We start from the raw sequence: 12,696 nt of genomic DNA on the forward strand, positions 1-12,696 counted from the left end.
CTCTTTGTTTGCATCAGTGCACAAGCTGTGCTGTCTCTGCCACGTCCCTGAGTTTTATTTACTGCTCTGGTCTTACTCAGAGCTCCACCTTTTCTAAATGACCAACTGAAGAACTTGAATTTCCTTCTCTTTCAAATTCAGCAGCTCCACTTGACCCTTAAAAGTACAGATACTGAAGCAGTGTTTAAACTAAATGCCATTTCTAAGCAAACACCCCCAAAGTAATTAGGCATTTGCTCAACAGAGTACATCCAATTTACATTAAAAGGACCAAGCTGAGACCCATCTGCTTTTTAAATATTAATTGGCTCAGTCCCCAAAACCAAAAGTGCTAATTTTTTTTTATTTTTCAGTTGGGGGTTGTGATTGTCTTCTGAGAAATTTTACAAGAGAAGATTAATTGATCTCTCTGCATGACCCACAGCTGTTTCTAATGGGACTGCCTGGCTGGGAGAAAGTGGTTTTACAAGGACTCTAAAGTGCAGTTAGTAGTAATGCAGAGAGGATTATGCTTATTTTTGCAGGATCAGGTTTGCTCTCCTAATGGAAGGGAAAAAAAAAAAAAGCTCTGCTTAAAACTTCATCTGGGTAAACTTGGGAAATGATGTGGCTTTCTGTGGGGAGGACCTTACACAGAAGCAGAATAAAACTTAAAAATTAGTCAGTATTTTTAAGGCAAGGAAGAAAGAAGAAATTGAGCAGCTTCAAAATGAAAACTGCCTTGTGGCATTTTCATGTTATCAAGAATTGTTTTGGAAAAGTGTGGCAATAGTTAATTTTTAACATTATCAACTGGGTTTTAATTTTTAAAATGATGACTATTAGCTTATATTTTGGAGTTAGAAAATCAAATGTTTTTCTAAAAGTATCTTTACAAAAGCTTCCTCCAGGTTGCAACCCTGTAAGAAGCTTTACATTGTTTTTCATGAATTAACTCTACTGCACAGTCCTGAGGGAATACTTGAGGAGTATCTGTGTTTAGGTGAAAAAAGTAGAGCTGAATTCAATAATTTAGTACCAGCATCTTTGTTAAGGAAAGCAAAACTGCAGTATTATAAAACAGTACCTGTTACTTGGACAATGAAATGTTATTCTCTTTGGAGCTAATGATGGGTTTGCTCCTACTGCAGTAAATCCAGTATTATTTTTAAGAGGTCACAGGCATGTGCAAGAACTTTTCAGAGGCAAAAGAAAGGTCCAGTAATTTGGGCTAAATATATATATTTTTAATAGCCTTCCATTTTGGATGAGCCTTCAAAACTAATCCAGACTTGGCCAACATAGGAAGGATGGGTCCATGTCACTGAAAAGCGCCCAAGTGGTAAAACATCAAATGTAAGGAGACATTTCAATCAAAGGTCATGCAACCAGTTCTCCTTGAAGGATCTATATACACAAACAAATTAGTCATTTATCCCTCAGATTGGGTGTTCTTTGAGCACTCCCAACACACAGCTCCAGGAGCTCACTCAGGGAGTTCCAGCCTGGATTTCTCACCAGCTGATCTGAGGCCAAGGGACCAGCAGCTATTGAATCATTCAGTGCAAGAAATGTGATTTCAGTGATGCATTTTCAGCTGAAAGGGCAGAGCACTGGTGCATTGCATGGAGCTGAGGGCCAGCCCCAAGGTTTTGACACCCAATAATCACTGCTGTGACTTAGAAACCAAACTTGCTTCTGGGCTTGCTCTCAGTGTCACCACAGAAGATCCATTTGGTCACAGCCCCCAGTGGGAGCTCAGTGCCCCACAGCCTCTGTGCTCACTTCTAGCAGGTGTCAGTGCTGGAGCTGTAATTTAATGTTGTCCCACCTGCTATGAAATCCATGAACCCAGAGATGAGAGGGAGGACACAATTTTACTGTTCCTTAAAGTGGACAGGCTGCTGTCTGCCCTGTATATCCTGTGCTGTGAGCCATTGTTGGAAAAGCAGGTGACCCCAATGTCTGGGAAGAATGGTGCATCTGACTCCATTGATTCAGAAGGCTAATTAATTACTTTATTATACTATATTATTCTATACTATATTACACTGGATCTGAACTGAAACTGAGCAAGAACTCAACAAAATCTCGTGACTGTCTCCTGACCCACCATCAGGACACAGCTGGCAGAGACTGGGCAAGAAAACAAAACACTCACACCAGAATGCAAGCACCAAACCCCTTCAGCTAAAACAATCTTCCACAGTGCATTCCACTGGTGCACAAACACAGGAGCAGCAAATGAGAGAAGAATTGGTTTGATCATTCTCTTCCCTGCTTCTCTCAGGTTCAGAGAATGTGAATCCCACAAGCCATCACCTGGCCAAGCAGGCAATTCTGAGTCTGTTCTGAACTTGGGTAGCTGTCCTTGTGAGGTGCCTGTCATTCATTACTGATTTCCTTTCAAAGCAATAATGAAGATGGAACTTTGGATGTTTTTCCTCAAGAAAAAGTAACTTAAAAGATCCACAAAAGTCTTGCCAAAGTTGTCATCAAGATTGAAACTACCAGTGTTCAAGTGGCAGCTTTTTAATTGTACAGGACTAGTCTAGGAAAAAAGGGATCTACCAATATTGTTCAACCATTGCAGACATACTCCTCTGTGGTTTGATGCCCTCATGCAGTTCTCAGAGGAAGACAAACTCTCCATGTTCCCAATAAGATTATAAAATGTGCAAGGAAAGCAGCTGACCAGTGTAAGAGCCTGAATGAGGGATGTGGGACTCCAGGGGCTCTCCAAAATGCAGTTTATTCCATCCAAGAGGTTCCAGCAGCCCAGGGTGGTGGGTGACAGAGCCTGTGCCTACAGCTGTCAGCTCCAGCTGCAGGCAGGCCTGGAGACCCTGAGTTTAGGTTACAGTGCATTATAGACTTTCCTTTGTTGAGCATCTTCATACAGTAGAACCAATCTATACCTTAACTTTTATCTATAGCTTATCATAACCACTATAATTACCATATTCATGCTACTATTCTCCAATCACTAAAAGTTAGGACATTACAGTTTAAGCTCGAAGTTGTTTTTCAGTTTTCTTGCAGTGGAAAATTCTGAGACCTTTTTTCTACTTGCCACATTTGCTGACTTGTTTGCCTGTGCTCTCTTTCTGCTTGGTAAAAACATCTTCTTGTTTGAGGTGGGTTTATCCTTTCCTCTAAGTCATAAAAACCCCTTCTAACTAACATATCCTTTGCCTCCTTGGTTATCCAGTAAGACTGGCTCAGCAGTTCTTTTCTGCTATATCAAAACTTGCTTTAATTTCTATTCCTTCATCAGACTCTACATTTAAAAATCTTTCTGCCAAGCATACATATCTGTGAGACTTTCTTGTCAAACTTTCATCCTTCCCGACAGACCAGGCTGTTCTCCAAATTTTTCAGAGGTTTGTAGGAATTGTTCTTCTGGTGGCTCTTCATTGCAATATCAGTTTACCTTTCCTTGTGGTTTTCATGTCAAAACTTAGAGAATCAGAACATGTAGAAGCAACATCTGATGAAGGAGCTAGTGAATAGCCTGAGTATTTTTGCTTTTATTGAGTATGGTTTTCATTACAAAACAAGAAGCATGTACCAGGACTTTCAAGGATGGAGATAATGGATATTAAACTGCTGTTTTTGTCAGCAGTAAATTTAAAAAATTACTGCTTTTTGTAAGTACCAGTTTGTCATACTTCACATGGGAACATCAGAAAGGCCACATTGCTCAGAGTAAAGGTCCATCTGGCTCAGCATCCTGTCCCTGGGGAGTGGCCAAGAAATGATGCCTGGGGGTGAGCATGAGAGCACAGAAAATCAACAGTGATTCTTCAGGATGTGTCTCCAGCCATGAGCTCCCAGTGAACTTCCAGCTTTGCTCAGTGCATTTTCCAAGTCTAACAGAATCCAATTTTGTATCTGAGGGAAAGAAAAGGGTAGATTTCTGTAGATCCTGTCTACAAAAGGATGTCTGTTGGTAGTGATGCCCATGGGGTGCTCAAAGAAGAGGATCTGCTTGTGTTCCCCAGCCAGTTTGTGTAACTCAAGGACAGCAGTGGTTCCCATTCATTCTCCATCTTATCTCTTTCCACAGTTTCCTGGTCAGATATGAACAGTCTCTGTTCAGAAACAGGAAAGTGGAGAGTTTGTCTTCCTCTGAGAACTGCATGAGGGCATCAAACCACAGAGGAATATGTCTGCAATGGTTGAACAATATTGGTAGATCCTTTTTTTCCTAGACTAGTCCTGTACAATTAAAAAGCTGCCACTTGAACACTGGTAGTTTCAATCCTCATGACAACTTTGGCAAGATTTTTGTGGATCTTTTAAGTTACTTTTTTTTTGAGGAAAAACATCCAAAGTTCCACCTTCATTATTGCTTTGAAAGGAAATCAGTAAGGAATGACAGCACCTCACAAGGACAGCTACCCAAGTTCAGAACAGACTCAGAACTGCCTGCTTGGCAAGGTGATGGCTTGTGGGATTCACATTCTCTGAACCTGAGAGAAGCAGGGAAGAGAATGATCAAACCAATTCTTCTCTCATTTGCTGTTCCTGTGTTTGTGCACCAGTGGAATGCACTGTGGAAGATTGTTTTAGCTGAAGGGGTTTGGTGCTTGCATTCTGGTGTGAGTGTTTTGTTTTCTTGCCCAGTCTCTGCCAGCTGCGTCCTGATGGTGGGTCAGGAGACAGTCACGAGATTTTGTTGAGTTCTTGCTCAGTTTCAGTTTAGATCCAGTTTAATATAGTATAGATTAATATAGCATTTTTCTATTTTTTCCCTCACCATCCCTTGACTCTCCCCTGTTCTCTCATCAGGCCAAGATGAGCCATTTCCCCACTGCACACACCTCTGGGCTGGCTGTAATATGTGACAAGGGAGGGTAAAGCCAGCTCCCATCCCAGTCTTTCCAGCAAGAACAGGAGCAGATTCCCCAGGGACCTCTGCAAGGCTGGAAGACTGGAGCTGGGAGCTTCATCTGCCCATTAAATTAGTCCAGGGAAAAGTATCTGTGTGTGTGAGCACACAGCTTTCCTGTAAATCCTTTTTGACTGCACAAAGTCTGTGCTGAAGTTTGATCCAGGACTCTACATCCAGCAAGATTAGTGACAATCAAAACCTTGTAGGTGAGACAAGCAAGTGCTCATTCAAATATGAAGTAACTCATCTGGAAGGCATATCCTGTGGTGCAGTTTTAAATTAACAGCCTTTTTTTCAATTTGCTGTAGACAGCAGACTGGGGAAGCTCTGAATGCAGACCCCTGTGTGATCTGAGATTTGCAGGTGCACTTTCTAAAGTGAAATTGAAACGTTTCAAAATTTGTTACAGCTTACAGATGCAGCAAAGGAACGTGTAACTGCAGTGAGAGAATGCATCCAGCAGAAAAACTCTCAACTGTGGTGTTAATAGGTTGTTAGAATGGGAATAATACATTAGAGAGCTTTCCCTGTTGGTGCTTTGTCGTGGGGATAATTGAAGGGGTGTGACACACATCAGTGGGAGCCTGGAGCAATCTGCTGTGTGCAGCTTGATCCAAACCACTGCCATGCTCTTCCTTGTGGCAGCAGGACAGGGGGGTTCAGGCAGCTTGAAATGGAATTTGCCACTCCAGAGAGGATCTTGGATGTGCCTGTGCAGCAGCAATGTGTAGGCAGGGCTGGTGTTGTGCTGCTTCTCCTCACAGCTGAGTGCACAGGGGTGAGCACCCCCTCGGTGGGCAGGGATGCTGCCCATGGACCTCTGCTAAGAACTGGGCTGAGATCCTGCAACCTCTCCATATCAGCTGCTGAACAGATGGTGAGCCATCATCCTTGTTATTTTTCTGTTCCAGACTCATGGAGAGATGTGGGCTGGCAACTTCTTGTTCTCAGCTTGGGACCAACACATCTTTAGAAGTCAAAACATTGTTATTATCCTATTAATCTCTAGGGAACCAGTGAGATTTGGGTGCCTCATTCTAAGTACATAGACTTGATGCAGGCTAGTAACAGTTCCCAAACAGTTCAGGTCAGTACAGATCTAATTTTGGCATAAACCTACAAGTTATATCTAAATTTCCTTTATGCCAATCCCATGTTTTGCTGTAAGGGGCATTGTTTGGGTGTGATCATGTGGATGAAAAGCTGCTATCCCTGCTCCCAGCTTCTTCTGGCAATAACTGCTCGTGACAGACTCCTGATTTTTGTGCTCCTGACCTGCTGGAAGTGGGTTGTTCCCATTTTCTGTCATGTTTGTGTGTGCATGCAGGTGGTCACTGTTTACTGTGGGCATCTCTGGTTTGGGCTGGGTTACTTTTAAACCCCTTGGCGTGATATCAAGCATTCATCTGACAACACCATTCAAGTCAGATGGGTACAAAAGTAAATAAAAATGTTTTGGTGAACAATCCCTAGTGCCAAAGCTGAGCTGAGAAGCTGAAACCACGAGCATTGTCTCTGTTAGACAGCAAGGCAACAGGAGCTACAACAAAGCTCTCTTACATAACAAAGCAATTATGTTTTCTCAGTCTCACAAGTTTTTTGACAACACAGCTTTCTCAGGCTTGTCACTGATAACACTTTGAGGCTCTTCAGGGGAAATGTGATAAATAAGCAGTCACTGTTCCCAGCTTGGTTTTGATCACCGATTTTTACTGAAGAAATATTTTACATTTTACATCTAGGCTGATGCATTCTCATGTGTCAAAAAGGTCACATAGCTGTCACTGAGGGAAGTCACAAGTCAATAAGGGAAGATCCCTAATGGAATCAAAACCAAACCAAAACAGAAAAGCCATTGTGCCTATAGGAGGGAAACAAAAAGCCTGGGTTAACTTTCATGGTTAGAAAGAACACTAAGTAATGAAGCTGTCATAGAGTTTCTACAAGCCATTTTTTATCCTAATCTTCCTGAAATATTAAATTACATGAGCTGCAGAAGCAAGATCTCTAGACAAAACTGTGCCATACTTACAAATTAAAAATAAATTATGAATGGCTCTGTACAGGAAAATATAATTCTTCCCATTGAATGGACCAGAGAGATCATGTCTTTTAGGGCTTATAGAAACACTTGGAGAAGGCAGTCATTTGTTGTTCTAAAGCAGTAAAAAATCAATATTTGTGGCTGAATTTTGCATTGATTTTGCAGAGCAACAAAGGCAACTAGGGCTAGACAATTAGGATTTAAACTAATAAATATACTGTAAATATAATTTTAAAAAATATATAATATATAAAGATAATAAAAATACTGTGAAAAAATAAAGATGATGCTTAAACCCAGATTCCAGGTGCTAAAGGGTGTCACATGGGCATTTTTGAGACCCAGACATGAAATTGTACATGCTGGAATTTGGCAGCTCAAGCACTTGTCTGTGCTGAGAGCAGGGAGTCAGCCCATTTTCAGAAAGCCTTCATGTCATCAAACCCTGGAAAGGGCAGGAATGTGTGCAGAGCCTGAGCGCTGGATGCATCAGCACCCCTTTGGGCGTGCAAGTGTGGGTTTCTTTCTGGAGGCTCCTTCTCCTGGTCTGTAATTGCTCTCAGAAGGAGCTCAGAGTGTTCTGCAGGGCTCAGCTGCTTCCAGAGCTCACACTCCTGTGGGGCCAGAGTCAGGGCTGTGTCCAGAAATTCCAGGAGAATGCTGCATAGGTCAGCAATTGGTTCTCCTGTAATAGTGGTTATTCCCAAGTGCCTGGAAAAAAAATAAAACCTTGTGGGTTTGGCATTGCTGCAGGCAGACAAAAGGACAAAATTACTGAATCCAAGTGAAATTGCTGGCAGGTTGTTCTAAGATAAAGTACTGCCTGCTACCTGTGAAAAATCCCTGTAATACATCGTTTTGTTCTTTGTGGGGTAATAATTCCAAGCTCTTTAATGGTAAGGACTCTCTCTGAATGCATTTTGAATGGTAGTAACTATAATAACTCTTAAAAAATATATATAAAAAAATAAAACTCTAAAAAAGATAAAAAATAAAACTCTAAAAAATATATATAACTATAATAATTCTCCTCAGCAAAGAACCTCAGCCACCTAGCTGAACCCCTGCTGTAGAAATGACTCAGGGGCAAAACTGATGATTCAGAAGGTGAAATGTGACTTCACGTGGCATGTGGGTGTTCTTCTGAGGTTTCCATTCAAGGATCCACCTTGTTTGGTTTATGAGCTCTGACAAGACCTCACAGCCCTCACTAGCAGAATGTAATACAAAGCACTGCACTAATTCAGAGGTGTCAGATCTGCCACCTGAGATAAAATACACAGGTACCATTCGAATTTCTTATTAAGCTCTCAGCCTTTTCTGTAGGAATAATTTAAATAGGCAAAGGGAGAATAAATTCAAGTTATGTATGGGAAATGATGCTGAAAATAGCCTAGGAAAAATAATGCCAGTAAATAGCAATGTGAAGTACTATAGGAAGGTCTATTAAAATAACAAAATTTACACATCTATCATGTTTAGTCTCAAAGCACCTCATAAAGATTAGTTATCCTCTTGTGCTATGGAAGTATAGTGTCACTGTCATATTTTCTAAAAAATCCCCCTGCCCAGGATTCTTCTCCTGGGAAGTTGAGAAACTCAGAGAAAAAGGGAAAACAATATTATCTCATTTGCTTCTCCTGTGTTTTGCTGCTTTGGAATGTGGTTGGAGATTGTTTATCCAAGATGTGAGTTGTTCTAACTTAATGACCAATCACAGTCAGGCTGTGTTGGGACTCTGAAAGGAGTCAGGAGTTTTTCATTATTATCTTGTTAAGCCTTCTCTAAGTATCCTTTCTCTATTCTTTAGTATAATTTAGTGTAGTATTCTTTAGTATAGTTTAGTGTAGTATTCTTTAATATAACACAGTAACATAAAATAATAAATTAGCCTTCTAAGAACATGGAGTCAGATTCATCTTTCCTCCCAACAACGGGGAACCCAGAAAATACGATAGTATAGCACCAATTCCTCTGTTTTACAGGGCTGTGTCAGACTTCCAAGGAAGAGCTCACACATTCAGAAAGCAGCAAGGAGCTGGCTGTGACCCTGGAGCCTTGGTGACCCTTTGTCCTGCTGGAAAAGGTTAGGACTCCTTTGTTACTGCATTTACTCAAGTAGGGAAATCAGATAGAAAGGTCCCTATCAGAGCAGCTCTGCAACAAGTGTTGTTCTTAGTCCAGCTACATCCCATAACCATCACAGAGAACCAAGAGACATTGCTGGGAAATTCCTCTTTCCCAAGAAAAGGAGTAGTGTGGGGGTACCAGTTGTGGGTTTCTCTGGGTCTGCATTGAAGGCACTGGAGACAGCAGTTCATGTTCTGACTCAGGTGTTTATTATTTATTATCAGTAAAACAGTCTCACAACCATGAGTTTGGCAGCAAGACACAAAAATGGCCAACAATCTCTTGTTACAAGGTCTTTTAAGACTAAACTATCCAATTAAGAACTGACACCTAGATTATTTTCCCTTTTAACCCAATAACTGATCCCAAAGGGCCCACAATGGGAACTTTTCTGCCCAATTACAAAATGCCACCCAAACCCATGAAGAAGAAGGAAGAAGAATCATGAAGAAGAAACCCAGGATGACACCCTGTGCCCTCCATCTTGCTTCCATCCACAACATACTAAAATCCCCAAAACCTAAATTTCTCACCCAAGTGATACACTTACACTGCTCTCTAGAACCTCTTTCACACTTTTGTGGATTCCAGTCTATCTGGAAGTCTGGGAAACTTTCTCCATGAGCGAGGGTCAAAGTCAGTGCTCCCCTGGGTGTCAGGGCACCCCAGAGCAGACAGAGAAATATTCCCAGTGCCCTGGGTTTCCAGAGAGGAGCCAGGCAGTGCAGCCCCTGGCAGGCTGTGGCTGTTCCCTGCCTGTGAAGGTGTCCCTGGAACAAGGGATGGGTGCCTGGCCTCTGGGTGAGGAGCCTGGCAGGTAGCTCAGGGTGTTGGCTGCTCCTGCAGTAGAACTTGCTGTGGAAACACTGTATTATTTCTTTCAGACACTGGAATATGCCCATCATCATGTGGGGAAATATCCATGAACAAGTGGCCCTTTAATATTAACAAAAAGAAAAGAGTAAATGTCATGAGGTACAAGGGCATAAATTCATTATTAGGGGTGAGCATGTGAGGAACACAGGGAGATGGACTTGGAAGAGCATCATTAAGGACCTCTGCAGGTAACTGGTTTTTTCAGCTGGGGAGCTGCTTGGAGTCAGCTGAGCCCAGTTCCTGGCTAAGGTGGTTGAGTAGGGCCCTGGAGAGAGAGAGAGAAGGTTGGGAACAAGTGGAGAGCACTTTGGGGTGCAGCTTCCCATCAATGATCCAACAGCTGCCAGGCAGGGAAGGGAATGTTCTCCCCTCAACCCCTGCATGGTTCTGTGGCTTTCCTCTACTGGCTCTGGCATTTATTTGGCCACAGAGAAATTGAGTTCAGGTAGCAGAGCTGGCAGAGACCAGCACCATGGAAGAGGAGGGAGAGATTTTCACTGATTTGCAGTGGCAACAGGCCAGGAAAAGGAATGGAGCAAGGCTAGCTCTGAGCTGAGACCAGTAGTGAGAGAGACTGTGATTTCAGTTCCCCATGGGATTCTCTTTGGATTTTACTTTATTTTGCTTTTGGAGTTTGTTGGTTTTTTGGGTTTTTTTTTCCCCCTTAATTTCTTTCTCTAATCAAAAATATTTTATGTGACTCAGAGAGTCAAACACTTTGCTGTAACAGAAGTGAATGTCAGGTCCTGTGAGTAACTCCTGACTTACCTGTGAAGGCCTTTTATTTCCCCTAGCAGCCCCCTGGTTAAAGAGAGCTCTGCTGGAAATACGCTTTGAAATTTTGTTTTCAGGAGATTAAAGTCTGATGGAAACATGCAGCTCTTGAATGAATGTCCTTTTGTCATGCTAAGATTGCCTGCAGAAATGCTCAAAGAAAATCTTCAACTACCACTGTGTTTGTGGGGAAGGAACAATTTAATTGCAATAATAACAAGGTGATTCTGGAAGAATAAATCATGTCTGTAGCAAGCCATGCCTTAAGTGTGGATCGTGGTTGCAGTGACATCTCCAAAGAATTACTCAGCACAGGAGAAGTCACTTAGCAGGGACTATGAAACTCAGAGGCCCAGCAGTGGGAATGTGCTGGGAACAGTTTCCCTGTTATATTTCCTACCCTGACCTTTTCCCAGGAGTGAGGGAGAAATGATGCTGTGGAAGCTGAGATTGTTTGCATGAGGTTATCACAAGCAAAATGGCCTTTTCTGGATGAGCTGGACAATTCTTAGGGAAAGGGGTATTATTCTAATAGGGGAGAAACTAATTAAAGCAACTGTTATGTGTGACTGCCAATGGGACTTGAGTTCTCTTGCTGACTGGAGAAAAAGGAGACATAAATATGGAAGTGTTCACCCTCTTCACAGGTGCTCTGTGGGCAAGTGAAATGAGGCATTCATTTACTTTTTTTTTTTTTCAATTTGATATATAATTAAAATAAATAATGCAAACTGCACTTGAATGCAGTGGTAACACATATTTCTGGAAAGAGTTATTAACTTCTGGGAAGTTGAGGTAAAAGCTGTACAAATCAGGAAAGATTTCTTTATGTAGTTTGGTGCCATTATACAATTGGTTTCTTCAGGCAAATCTCACCTTCTACATAAGACCAGCTTTTTCTTCCTGCCTATGATTGATTGATTTTTTTCATTTCTTTATTATTTGTATATATTATGTGTGTGAATATTCTCCTAGCATGATTCTTGATCACCAGGTGATTTGTCAGCTCTGAATTTCAGAGGGCCAGAATTAACAGAACATGGTGGCCAAAGGGCAGAATCACAGAATTGTAAAGGTTGGAAAAGACCTCAAGGATCATCAAGTCCCAACTGTTAACCCAGCACCACCATCCATCATGTTCACCACCAAACCATTTTCTCAAGTGCCATAGCCACATGTTTTTTGAACACTTCTAAAGAAGTGGCTATGGCACTTGAGAAAATGGCTTGGTGGTGAACATGGTGACCTCCACTGCTTCTCTGGGTAGCCTCTTTCAATGCTTCCTGTGAACATTTTTCTCTTAATATCCAATCTAAACCTCCCCTGGCACAATTTGAGGCCATGTCCAGTCATCTGTCTCTTGTTTCCTGAGAGAAGAGACTGACCCCACCTGGTTGCAGCCTCCTTCCAGGCAGCTGTGCAGAGTGATAAGGTGCTCCCTGAGCCCCCTTTTCTCCAGGCTAAACATCCTCAGCTCCTTCAGACACTCCTCTTAAGACTTGTTCTCTTTCATCAGCTTTGTTGCCCTTCCTGGACATGCTCCAGTGTCTCAATGGCTTTCTTGCAGTGAAGGGTCCAAAACTGAGCCCAGTATTCTGGTGTGGCCTCACCAGCACTGAACACTGAACACTTCTGCTCCATTTTTGTTGATTATGAAATTAATGTATTTGGCCTGGGTCTGATTCACTTGGATGAGCTAATTTAAAACATACTGTGCCTGTGCAAGCATATACCAAGGATTTAATTTGCTTGAACACCAAGAAGTGAATGAAGAATGAATGAACAAAGCCAAAGCCATTCACCTCCTCATTCAAGCAAATTACCCAGGTAGTAGAATTGGGGAAATGACTGTACTAAGCACATATCTGGGGACTAATAATCATAGATCCTGCTCTTACTCTGCCAGGTGCATAGAGCACTATGTATACTCTGAATAACCAACAGGGACATGTATTACATGTACTGAAATTAAATAGAGCTGCAATCATGCTGCTTC

At 42.0% G+C, this 12,696-nt stretch overlaps 1 long non-coding RNA gene across 2 annotated transcripts in view; it reads left to right on the forward strand.

Moving 5' to 3' along the window:
• The window catches only part of LOC139587501 (uncharacterized), a 53,373-nt gene that overhangs the window by 20,175 nt on the left and 20,502 nt on the right, over positions 1-12,696 (forward strand). Inside the window, exon 2 of one of the 2 annotated variants that reach the window (XR_011678415.1) lies at positions 8,906-9,006. The exons of the other annotated variant lie outside the window; for it this stretch is intronic. This is a non-coding gene — a long non-coding RNA (uncharacterized lncRNA). The remainder of the gene's footprint in view (positions 1-8,905; positions 9,007-12,696) is intronic. 2 annotated transcript variants of the gene reach the window in all.

The sequence above is a fragment of the Agelaius tricolor genome, unplaced genomic scaffold, assembly GCF_023055355.1.
Source record: "Agelaius tricolor isolate 1412-34295 unplaced genomic scaffold, bAgeTri1.0.p SCAF_1, whole genome shotgun sequence".
Taxonomy (NCBI): Eukaryota; Metazoa; Chordata; class Aves; order Passeriformes; family Icteridae; genus Agelaius; species Agelaius tricolor.